Genomic DNA, 12,586 nt, shown 5'->3' with positions numbered 1-12,586 from the left:
TTATGAAAATATTTTAGGACATTACCTGCATAATTTATTTCTAAACAAGCTGTTGCTGATGAAGTGGCTGAAAGAACGGCTGATACTACCATCCATATTTTTAAAGCACAGCATATTTTTATAGAAACATAAGATTTAGAATCATCATTTTTATAAAAGTCAAATTATGATATAAACATACAACCCCCTAGAGGCCGAATTAATGGAAGTTCAATGGTTATGTAGAAATGATCTGCAGCTACTTACTGGCTGGATAAGTCAGCAGGTTCTGTGGACAAGTAAGAATAATTATATAAACGACACTCAACGTTCTGGATTCAATTAACAACCAGGGTACGACGTTTATTAAATGAATTTAAGAAGTTTTCAAAAATAAAAAAAATCAACTCATTTTTTTATTCTAAAATGTATTTTTATGCGTAGTGTATTTTCATTATATCCTTAAAATTCTAATTTAGAATGTAATTGTCCAGAACTGAATTCTAATCATCAGTAATATAATAAGTAATTATTACGGTTATTAATAAATCTTTCTTATAAAGAAATTGCAAATATTTCAAAAACTTTCTGTCTGAATGCTAATATTTTTCTATGCAAATATTTCTAATTTTATATTAATCAAGATTGCACACGATATTATTTATTTGCACTTCAATTCTTACCGTCAGCTCTAGTAGAAGTTACAAATCAATTACATTTAACTAAGGACTGACCATCTAAGTTTAGAAACAGCGTACCGTAACAGCAATTCAATTATTGGCGCCGTATCTTTCATGTTACTCCCGATTGACAAGCTACATGATGTTGAATGAGTATTCGGGTTTTGCTAGTAACTTCAGTTGGAAATCGAGCTTAAACTAGGTGAGTTGGTTATTTGAACATAGAAAGAATATGGGAGCTTTTTGGTTAAGATGCTTTCACAGAGAACCTAGAAAACTACGAAAACCAACACATGCAGCCTGGATTAGACTTCACAACAAACAATTAGTATTTAACAATCTTAAAATGCTAGGCAACTGGTGAGGCTCCAATTAAATCTCCAATTTAATATTTTATTTGTAAATACTTAAATTATTGTTGTATTCTTCGACACAAAAAGCAGAATTTAAGTTTTGTTAACTCATTAGTAAACTACCAAGCCGAAGTGCAAATGAATATTCAATTTCTTTTGCAATAATTGTATTCACTTAATATTCTTGGAATATGTCCTAAAGAAGGAATGTTCTCGGAAGATTCAAGAAGTGTTTAAATCCAGTGATATTAGGTTTGTCTTACAAGCTCAGGATCAAAACGATTCTGCAATTGCCCGAGTAGTTGACTTGTAAATGGCTGTGAATTAAGCAGATGACTTTTAAAATTACGTTATTCAGTCAGAAAACGTATTCCAAATATTTTGTAATGCATGACAATGCATCTTTTCATTATTCAATAACCAGTCGGAGAACCGCTTGTGTTCCGAAAATAAGTATGTGTACTCAATCGTCCTGCATGTTCTTCAAATTTTTCTTCTTGTGATTTTTTTTCTTTCCCGAAAACTAAAGTTGCCTCTCAAAGGAACGTGTTTTCACATTGAAGAGACAAAAGGAGTATAACATCTACTTTTAGAGGCATGTCAAAAACAGATCTCTACAAGCCTTCTCTTCCATTACATGTTGTGCATTCATACAAAAAGTTGCATCAGCGTAAAATCTATAATCTATTTTTATTACACTCTGATTACTTTATTAACACCTCTTCCCTCCAGACCTCAACCTCTCTGACTTTTGGCTATGGGATTATCTCAAAAGCACTGTTTATGGTGATAATCTAAACAATTTAGCAGAAGTGAAAAATGTGATACACCAACATGTCCGTAACATTCCTCCTGATATGCTAAGAGCTGCTGTTCAGAATGCAGTAACAGGATTTAACTTGCTTTCGGAAAATGTTGGACGCTACATTAAACATACCTTGTAACACGTTTCGGAAACGATTAAACACATTTTAAACCGATGTTTTCATGTCTTATTTCATTTAACAATATTGCATACAGCACCATTTTTCCCCTGGTGGTGAGTTTTTGAACTCTTTTTTTTTTTTTTTTCCCCGCGAAAAATAAATTCCCATAACCTCCTTTACACGATTCCCAAGTTTGATAACATTTGGTCCGGTAGTATTCCTTTTATGACCATTTCAAAGTGGAACTTTAATTATAACCACCATGTAAATTAAACTTTAAAAGTTTGACAGTTTGGTTCAGGTCCAAGCTTTAAAAATATATATAAAAATATAAATTTTTATATTAATCCTCTTAGAAAGAATGTTTAAAGAAGCTAATTTTTCTCTCGCGTTATAGATTATTTTAAAAAACAGGATCTTTAATATGATTTAGATTGTTTCAGCCGATATAAGAATCGGGTTACTCGGTGGTACAGAATAAACACTGCTGGACTGTTTTATTCCTCTGTCATTTAGAAAAAATTGTTTTAATTAAAATATTTATCCTTTGGGCTTCGCGTTAAACTTTATTTATAGTTAAAATGACTAGAAAATGAAAAGCTGTTTTCAGCTAAAACGCAGTTAATGTAATTAATGTTTTAAAAAAATTGACAAGAATGCAAAATTTATGTCAAAATTTAGTCTATCAATCGAAAAATCTTAATTTTCTTGTGTGAACACTAAAAATAACTGTAAAAGGAAAGAAGAAAATTAGGGAGAAAAGTAAGCAAAATTTTGCACGGAAATTTGGCTGTCAGACATACCAAGATGTTTCAAAAAGTTGGACGCTTTTGAATATACTTTCAGGATACTTCAAAGAATTTAGGTGTTCAAAGAGAAAACACTTGGACTGTACACCAGCAAATACCATCAATTGAGCTTGTGTTAACAGAAAAGACAAAAACGATATCATTGCAGATTAAAGTGAAGAGCGACTGGTTTTAGACTATATGGTTGTATAAATTTAAATTACGTTATAGAACATCGTATCGTATCATAAATGGAGAATCCCATGATTTATCAGTTGCATTGTTTGACGGCCGAGCGGTAAAGTCGCTGAACACTGGTAGTTCGGTCCGAGGTTCGAATCCCACGAACGGCCTGGCTGCAGGGGCGTTTTCGTGGTTTTCCCCATGTGTGATGTGTATACGAGCCAGTTTCTCTTACAAAGTCCTCCCTGAAGGCATCCCTCCCCTTAGGCAGATAGCCCTAGTGTGCTTTGCCATAATTAAATACACCACACCACACACGAATTATTTGAAGATTCAGGAGTTTATCCAGTGATGTATGTGGATGTCACTTAAAGACTTTTTTTTCCTCCTGATGAAACAGCGGCCGAGCGCTAAAGTCGCTGAACACTGGTAGTTAGGTCCGAGGTTCGAATCCCGCGAACGGGCCGACTGCATGGGCGTTTTCGTGGTTTTCCCCATGTGTAACGTATATACGAGCCAGTTTACCTTAGAAAGTCCTCCACGAAGGCATCCCTCGCTTTAAGCAGATAGCCCTCAAGGCTTTGCCGTAATCACATAAACCAAGACCTCTTGATGAAACCAGTCTTTCCTTTTATCGCATACCTTCAAAATGCTTAGCCTCTAAAGACTGATAAAGGTTATGACCAAATACTGATGGATTGAATTGGATTATTATGTTACGGCAAAGCAGAGCTATCTGCCTAAAAGGAAGGATGCAGTCGTGAAGAACTTTCTAAGGGAAACCAGCTGGCATACACGTTACACATGAGAAAATCCACGAAAACGCCCATGCAACCAGTCTGTTTACCGGGATTCGAACCCCGGAGTGGTTCAGTGTTCAGCGACTTTACCGCTGGGCCGTTTGTGGGCCTTTATGAAATGGAAGGCGATAACTTTATTTAAAATGATTGTCAGAAATACCAAGATGTTTCGAAAAGTTGGATGTTTTTTAATATACTTGCAGAATGCCTAAAGAAAACGAGCAAGAATGGAGCAGAATGCCTGAAGAAACAGAGAAGACAAAATAAATTTTTGCATAAAATTTAGTATTTGTATTATTTTTTTATTTAAAACTTTTTAATCTTACGATATTTGATTCTTGCGATTTCAAAAATAAAATATTTGACTAAAATATGAATAACATTTTAAGAAACCAAATGTAGGATAAAATTGTGTGAAGCAATGGGCATAATGATAAAACTGTTTAAAGCAGTGTATGTAAGTCATCCTAAGTTAAACTGTCGGTTATACATCTCTCTTATTTATATATATATCTTTTTTGAACGGAACATTGAAAGGCGTGTTAACTGTGCTTTACTGTACTTTCTCCTTTAATATATGCACAGACGCATCGTAGTCTGGGTTACAAAGTATTTCTTCCGAAAGAAACGCAATTCAAATAAATAAAATCAAATTCTGGAAATTTTATATTAATAAATATATTTAAAATGCTCAGTTCGAATGAATAAATAAAAAATTTTAAAATAATTATCTGAAGAGACAATGCAACACTAACAATTAAAATATAAGTCTAAAAATTTAAAAATTACCTAAAGTAGTAACTATGACTAAAAGTATAGTATAAAGAAAACTATTTGAAAAAAATAAATAAATAAACGATGCACCTTTGATTTAAACTACGCAGCTCGAATGAGTAAATAGAAATTTTTAAAACAGTTATTCGAAAGAAACCATGCAACTTAAACAATTAAAATGAAATTCGAAAAAGAAAAAATACTTAAAATAATAACAATTATAATTAAAAATATAATATACAGATCATTATCTGAAAAAAGAAACGAATGTGACTTTTCCCCCCTCACGCACGAGGTAGAAAGGGAAAGGAAAATAGGTTGTTATATGTGAAGAAGTTCGCCAAGTGAAAAAAAAAAACGCAACTGAAAAAAAAGCGCCAACATAAACTGTTGAATTTCTCCGTAAATTTCGCACCAAATTTTACAAAATTTAGTATCTAGGCATAATTTGAGTCGTAGAATCGAAATATGTAAAAAAAAATAAATAAATAAAATGGTATGTTATTTCAGAAAAAGTCCGATTTTGTGTCAAAATACCTATGTTAGAATAGTGTTATATATGAATCTAATATATATCCTAAGTCGCGCTTTTGAGACATAAAGAACGCAATTTGAATTTCGTGAATCGGCCCAGTAGAACGAGAGATATAGAACTGTCCCCCCTTTTTTTTCCAGTGTGTATTAACGCAATTTATGAGGCTCGGACCAGGGCCAGTTTAAGAAATTTTAGAGCCTCCTGCAAGTTGGGAGATGGAGCCCTCAAACAGGATCCCTTTTAATATTATAGTTTCCATGGCATGGTCAGACAGTTTTACATACATCACGAATTATTTTATTTCTTTGATTAATTAATACGTATGTAATATTTTTTATTGTTGAATAGTTTTCAAAACAATAGAATACATGTGGGATGAGGTTAGGATTAAAATAGAGGAAGGCAGTGGCATTTTAAAGGTATTTAATAATGAAAGAATAAACGTGATTATGGTATGTACAGAGTGAAAGGAAGTAAGATAAAAAGTTCTATTCATCATGAAACGGAATTATATCATCAAGTAACATCGTTGAGCAGCATAGTTCAGTTACATCCAACGCCAAGTCATAACCCCATCGGAATGCAAGTCTGTCCATTTCCTCACGCAGCTCGAAGAAGTATCTCGCTACTGTCGCTGTTGCCAGATTTAGGAAAAGGCGGTGTTGTAGGAGCGAATGTCCACACGGCCATTCTGCTTTGCCGGGCGTCCTCGCCTGGGGGTTGATCTGAAAAGAAAGAAAAAAAAAACAAAAAGCAGAGAAAGTGAAAAAAAATCAATGTCCAAGTGGCGAATGTTAGCTTTGTGCACCACCAGTTCATCTTATCAGTACAGGTTAATACAATGGTTCCTTCATGGCGTATCTTTCGTACTTCGTAATAATCAGAGGGATCAACTGTCTCATAAAGACCGAAGAATTTGGGACGAAGTTCAAGTCCAAGTTTCAGTTCAAGTCGAAGATTCAGTCCAAGTGGAAGTTTCAGTTCAGGCTGGATTGGCATTTGGTGTCCAAGTTTGTATTTGCAGGCAGGTTTGCGACGTTTATTATACTGTCGTATATGTGCTTGCTGTAAACGGAGGAGGTTTCGTTGAGCTTCAATGTATAATGCAGCCTTTTCATCATCATGCTGTGTCAGCAATTTCCATGTCTTTGAAGTTCGTTTAAATTTTCTTCGTTTATACTTCCAGGCTCTCTTCTTGCGTTTCTTTGGGCTTGAAGCAGATAAAATGTATGAAACAGTAATTTTTCGTCCAAGTATTTCTGCATTCTTTTTTGCCTCAAAAGCTTCAACTGGAATGTCAGAGACAAGTAGTTTCCTTGGATTATTTTTCTGTTCTTTGGGAATTTCTGCACTTTTAGCAGGTGTTTTCTCGTTTGCTTGATCAGCACATGCTTGTTCAAATTGATTCAGTTTATTTTTCAGTTTCTTCAGTATTCTGCACGTTTGGATCATTATCGACATCATCATCATTAGCTTCATGAGCGACATCATCATCATCATTGACATGATCATCATCAACAACAGCAAAGTCATCTTGATCAGCATCATTATCACCATCTTCATTAGCTTCATGAGTGCCATCATCATCATCAGCGTTATGATTGTCGTCTTCATCAATATCATGATCTTGATCCATGTCGTCGTCTGCGTCATCACCATCTTCATCAACATCATCGTTATGAGCTCCATGATTGGTATCAGCATCATTTTTGTCATCGAGATCATCCAAATGCAAATTGTCATCATCTAAATCCAATTCTGAAACGTCATGTGCATCATCATTATCATTTTCCTTAACTGTTTTTCAACTGAATTTCATTTTCTGTTATTTTCTGAAAATCTACCATAGCAGTATTAACTTCGTGTGGTTTGTGAGGAGTAATGATATGTTGAACTTCTTCGAGAATTTCCGATTTTGAGATGTGTGAAAGATCAGGTGGAAATGTGTGATCATGAGTAACATTAGCAACATTAACAAAAATTTGATCGTTATTATTGTTGCATAAATGAATACCATCTTTATCAAATGTAAATCGTGTTTGTTGCAAAAAGTCTGTTCCAATAATCGCATCAAGAGGAATCATACAGTTTTTTACTACATGGATTTTAGCAGGTAAAATAGTGTTTTGAATTTGAATGTAGTCCTGAAAGAAACCAATACTGTGAATTGTGTCTCGGCCAAGTCCTGAGAATGTAATTCTGGAAGGATGTAATGGTGGAGAACCAATTTTGCGGTATGCTTGCTCATTAATTAGCGTTGCTTGTGATCCAGTGTCATAGAGAGCAGTTAACTGAGTTCCTTTAAGTTGAATATCAACATGCATCGGATGTTTAGAAAAATTTTGAGCAGAAAGTGCATTTACAGTACTATCAGATGTAGAACAATTAGGACCAGATTCCGTGGTAGAACTACCAGAACGTATGGGACAATTGGAATGAACGTGACCATAATTTTGGCAGCCATAACAGAATTTGTCGTTAGGTTTATTTGTACAATTAATGCGTTTGTGTCCTTTTAGACCACAGGAATAACATACTGGTTGAGTGTCTGATGTACGTTTAGCATCAGTTTTAACATTGGGAAAGGAATTTGTAAATTTCTTTGGAGTATTTTGCTTCAAATGTTTTGAACTGTTAAAGAGTTTTTCATAAATCTTCAGTTTTTCTTTAAATTCTGGAATGGATTTACAACCGTATAAAATTATTTTATTGTTTGATGAATCAGGAATACCATTAATAACATAATCAATCAAAGAAGAATCATCCATAGAACCTTTGTATGCGAGGTCTCTCATAGCTAAAAATATTCTTGTAAGGTTTCAGATGTTTTCATGTGACGAGATTCCATTATTTTATGTTATTGAAGGCTATAAATGTTTTCCGAAAATTCATCTAATAAATGGTGTTTTAATTGTTTCCCAATTAGTAATTCCACGAATTGATCTTATTAATGTTAAAGCTGGACCTGTAAGACATTTTTTAACAAAAATTACTTGGTGTACAGGATTCGTGATTTCATAGAGATTAAAAATATCTTCTATGTCAGAAATAAAAGTTTCAACGCTGTAATTCCCGAGAGGAAAAGGTTTTGATCAAATCAACAATGTCTTTTAAGCCAAAACATTGGAACGGAACAGTCTATGTTTGCGGGTTAGTTGATACCAATAAATTTGCAGGCGTACTTTCAAGAGAGATTATTGCCTCCATTTGTTTACATAAAGATTCATCCGGAGTGTGATTAATGGCTGTTTGGGCGACGCTATGCGTCGAGGGTGAACTTTGCACCCAAGCTTCTTCTTCAAGGTCGCTGTGGTCGGCGGAATCTGATTTTAATAATGAGAGATCAGCTAGATTCGTAAGAATATTATTAGCACAGTTCTCAATATCGGTGGAAAATTCTAAATGCAGTACGCTACATATGGCAATTAAATCTGTGAGAGAAAATTCTTTGATAACTTTTTGTTTCGTACCTTCAAAGTTAAATGGTTTGGGAAAACCGGAAAAATTGCGTAACCTAGCACAATTCTGCCGATCACCATCTGAGCCAAAAACTAAACGATGTAAAAGCTTGATATGTTTGGTACTGGCAGTGTTTAATGACTGTGCAATGTTGGGATAATCGTTAAGTGTAGCCATTATTTATCAGTTTTGTTTTAACCAAATATGAAATTCCACAAAATATGTATGTTTCGATTTCATCAAATATTATTTATCTGGTTTCAGAAATTATCACAACAAAATATGTTAATTTTTCTTATTATTCACAATAATATTAATTCTTCTTAGTATATTACACTATAACTATGATGTTAAAACACTCAAAAATCATAAATGAAATTGTGAACATATGATTCAAAGAAATGGTAAAATATATCGTCAAACGAATCTTCATATAAGACTATGTTAAGAATGGAAAATAGAATTTCACGTTAAGATATGATATAAAAATTAATAACTTCAAATAATATTGTACAGTCCTTGGAAAATATAGGCATCACAAGAAATAAGAAATTATGCACCAAATTCGAAAACGAAAGTAATTCTTCAAAGTAACTTTTTTAATACATCACAATTCTTTAAATAGTCGGCAATGGATTTTCATCAAAGTCAAATACCTTTAGTTTATTCAATTAAACTTCATCAACACTGTTTAATTAATTATCATCAACATCAAATTCGAAAACGGAAGTGTTAATTCTTCAAAGTAATAATCATTTAAAAACAAAATGAATTTTCATCAAAATCAAATGCCATTCGCTTCTTCAAATCAACTTCATAAAGAGGCGTCATCAAATATTCATAATAACTTGAAAGAATATTACTTCCTCATTAGTATTACTTCATTAAATAAAATTAGCTCTACTTACGTGCTGACGAATCACAACAAATGGAATCTTGCGATATTATTCCACAGTAGTCCATCATTTGTAGTTATACTCGGTATATTATATGGTAGTCTAGGGGATTTAAAAGTTGAAGGGAAGAACAGATTTTAGTTCAAGGGGTCGAAAGAGTTCGCGTGGCCGAGCCCCCATGTGGGATGAGGTTAGGATTAAAATAGAGGAAGGCAGTGGCATTTTAAAGGTATTTAATAATAAAAGAATAAACATGATTATGGTATGTACAGAGTGAAAGGAAGTAAGATAAAAAGTTCTATTCATCATGAAACGGAATTATATCATCAAGTAACATCGTTGAGCAGCATAGTTCAGTTACATCCAATGCCAAGTCATAACCCCATCGGAATGCAAGTCTGTCCATTTTCTCACGCAGCTAGAAGAAGTATCTCGCTACTGTCGCTGTTGCCGGATTTAGGAAAAGGCGGTGTTGTAGGAGCGAATGTCCACATACAAATGTATTAAAAACTGTACTGTAACACTTTCATAATATTAAAATTATAACATTAAGCTTCCAAAATTTCCAAAATAGGAAATATTGGATAAAGATTCTAAAATTTTAATAGAAGGGAATGTTAGAATCACCATTTTTAATAAATAAAATAACTGGAAAAAAATTAGAAAAGATAACTGCATTCGAAAAATGCAACAGTGGCGTTCATAGCATGGAATTCTCTTCGTGTATCATTCGCCATTCATTTTTCTTGCATTCGTTTAAGTCGTGACAGTAAAAATGTAGTTCATGGAGCATATACACAATTTATATACAAACGCCTATGCTCTCTATACAACCAGCGGCTGTTATTCGGTGTGTTTCTTTTACTTCTACCAGTGGCTGACATGGCGCATTTCTATTCCAAGCAACACTGTATCGCGCTAAGAACTGTACAACTGACACACAAACTAGTAACGAAACTCTTAATCCATCATCTTTAATGCCTAAACGTTTTGCCAATGGATTATCATTTCTTTGGTACTTGGAAAATGTTTCCCGAAAGAACCAGTGAATTATCCTTCTATCAAGATACAATGTTTTATCTACCTGTCAGGTATCCACCTTCAGAAGTTCCATCATTTTCAGCGACACGGAAATTTTCAAACATATCATAAACAGCTAGGCACCTACTAATAGCAAAGTATTCATGCTGTAGGGTAATTACTTTGATTAAATAAGTCTTTTTGTTTCCTTTTCTGCAAGTATTCATTTTTTATTTAATTAATTATTTTACTTATCTATTTTTGACTGCATTTGTGAGCGTTTGTAAATTCTGCCATTTCATTTCCAGTGATCCGATAAATTAAAATTTTCAATGATGATTAGTAAAGAAATGGTATTATTAACGAAACTTTTAGTGAATAATTTTAGATCTCCATGAATATTAATTTGAAGAATAAATTCATGTCTAACTGTTAAACATTTATTAATGCCAAAAATTGCATTTTTGAAAATGTTAAACTTTTTGTGCATTTCATCACTGAATTTTTTTTAAATAAATGCGTTAATTTAAATTTCAGTGTGAAGAAACAGCTTCCTTAGAATACATTTTGAATGAACACAGACTTTTTGGATTATCTTTTGCTAAATTTTGATGCATTAAAATTTTGTGCCAATATTAAAGAACTTTGCTTCTGATGATATATAATTTTTGATTTGGTTTGGTTTGGTGTAATATAATTTTTGGTTTGGTTTGGTTTGGTTTATTGAGATTACGGCAAAGCACACTAGGGCTATCTGCCTAAGGGGAGGGATGCCTTCATGGAGGACTTTCTAAGGGAAACTAGCTCGTATACACGTTACACATGGGGAAAACCACGAAAACGCCCGTGCAGTCAGCCCGTTCGCGGGATTCGAACCTCGGACCGAGCTACCAGTGTTCAGCGACTTTACCGCTCGGCCGCTGGTGGGCTAATATAATTTTTGAGTTTTTTAATTATGAATTTTTATTACCAGTTTTGTCGTAATTTTATATTTTTCATTTTTAAATTATATTCTAAAGTACTATGATATGATATGATATGAGGGACTCAGTGCGAACCTCCTGGCAGACTTTACCTCGCCCTATGGTCTTTTTGCGGGCTGCGCCAGAGCAAGCTATAAAGTACTTGCATACCTTATAATGTACTATATACTTAGGCGGGGGAAATACCTTATAAAGTATTATATACTTTATAAGGTATTTCTCCCGCCTTCATAATACTTTATAAGGTATTTCTCCCGCCTTCTTAGCGAGCCTTCGTGGTGCAGTGGACTGCACGCTCAGCGCGTAATTGAGAAGTCCGCGGTTCGATTCCCGGCGAAGGCGTTGCATATTTTTCAATCTCTCTTGCTTTAAAAAATAACTTAATATCTCTACAGTGGCGCTCGAACTAAAAGGGTGTTGGATGATGGTTCTCCACAACCATTTAAAAGGGAGAGTATATAAAATATTTCTCCCATCTTCTCGGCATGCCTTCGTGTTGTGGTGGTGTGCACGCTGGGCACGTATTCCAGAGGTCCGCAGTTCGATTCCCGGCGAAGGCGTTGCTAATTTTTCGTCTCACCTGTTTCCAAAAATACCTAATGTCTCTACAACTTCAATCCTATATTTTCATTTTGTAATATAATTTTGTTATTTGTTATGCTCTGGGTTGTTAATGAATGTGGAAAAATAACCTAATGTCTCTACAGTGACTACAGTTACTTCTTTTGTAATTTATACAACTTTAAAAGAAGCAAGACGCGGAAATTAATCACCAAATTAGAAAGTCTGGCTTCGTTTATGAAGTCTACAGTCAATATCGAGCAGTATGCTGAAATAAAGTTACATGGACGATATCATTTTCCCAGCATCAAGAAAGGTGAAATCACTAGGTGTCAGTATAATGAGTTTCGAACAGCGGTGCTGTTTTCTTTCATTCATACTGAATTTTAACATAAACATGTTTAAGAATATAATTCTTTGGTGATAGATGCACATTCAAGAACAGAAAAGAAGTATCATGAACTTTAAAATCATTTACTAGTACTTAAATAATGTACCCATTCAACTCTGGATTTAATAGCCTCACATAAATTTTGATGCTGCTTTTATCCGTTCAGAACGCGTTATAGACTTTCATTTTGGTTACCTTGTGCTATTATTGTAATTCATAGATATGTAAATATGTATGCTCGTTTATATGTATTTAAAC

General features: G+C 33.9%; 1 protein-coding gene across 1 annotated transcript in view; it reads left to right on the top strand.

Moving 5' to 3' along the window:
* The window catches only part of LOC118199079 (putative glutamate receptor), an 80,821-nt gene that overhangs the window by 18,284 nt on the left and 49,951 nt on the right, over positions 1–12,586 (top strand). The gene's annotated exons all lie outside the window — the stretch shown is intronic.

This window comes from Stegodyphus dumicola, chromosome X1, assembly GCF_044657685.1.
Source record: "Stegodyphus dumicola isolate Sdum_Otavi_A_Nest chromosome X1, ASM4465768v1".
NCBI lineage: Eukaryota > Metazoa > Arthropoda > Arachnida > Araneae > Eresidae > Stegodyphus > Stegodyphus dumicola.
The sequence above is the reverse complement of the archived record's forward strand: the minus strand, read 5'-3'. Positions and strand labels throughout refer to the sequence as shown.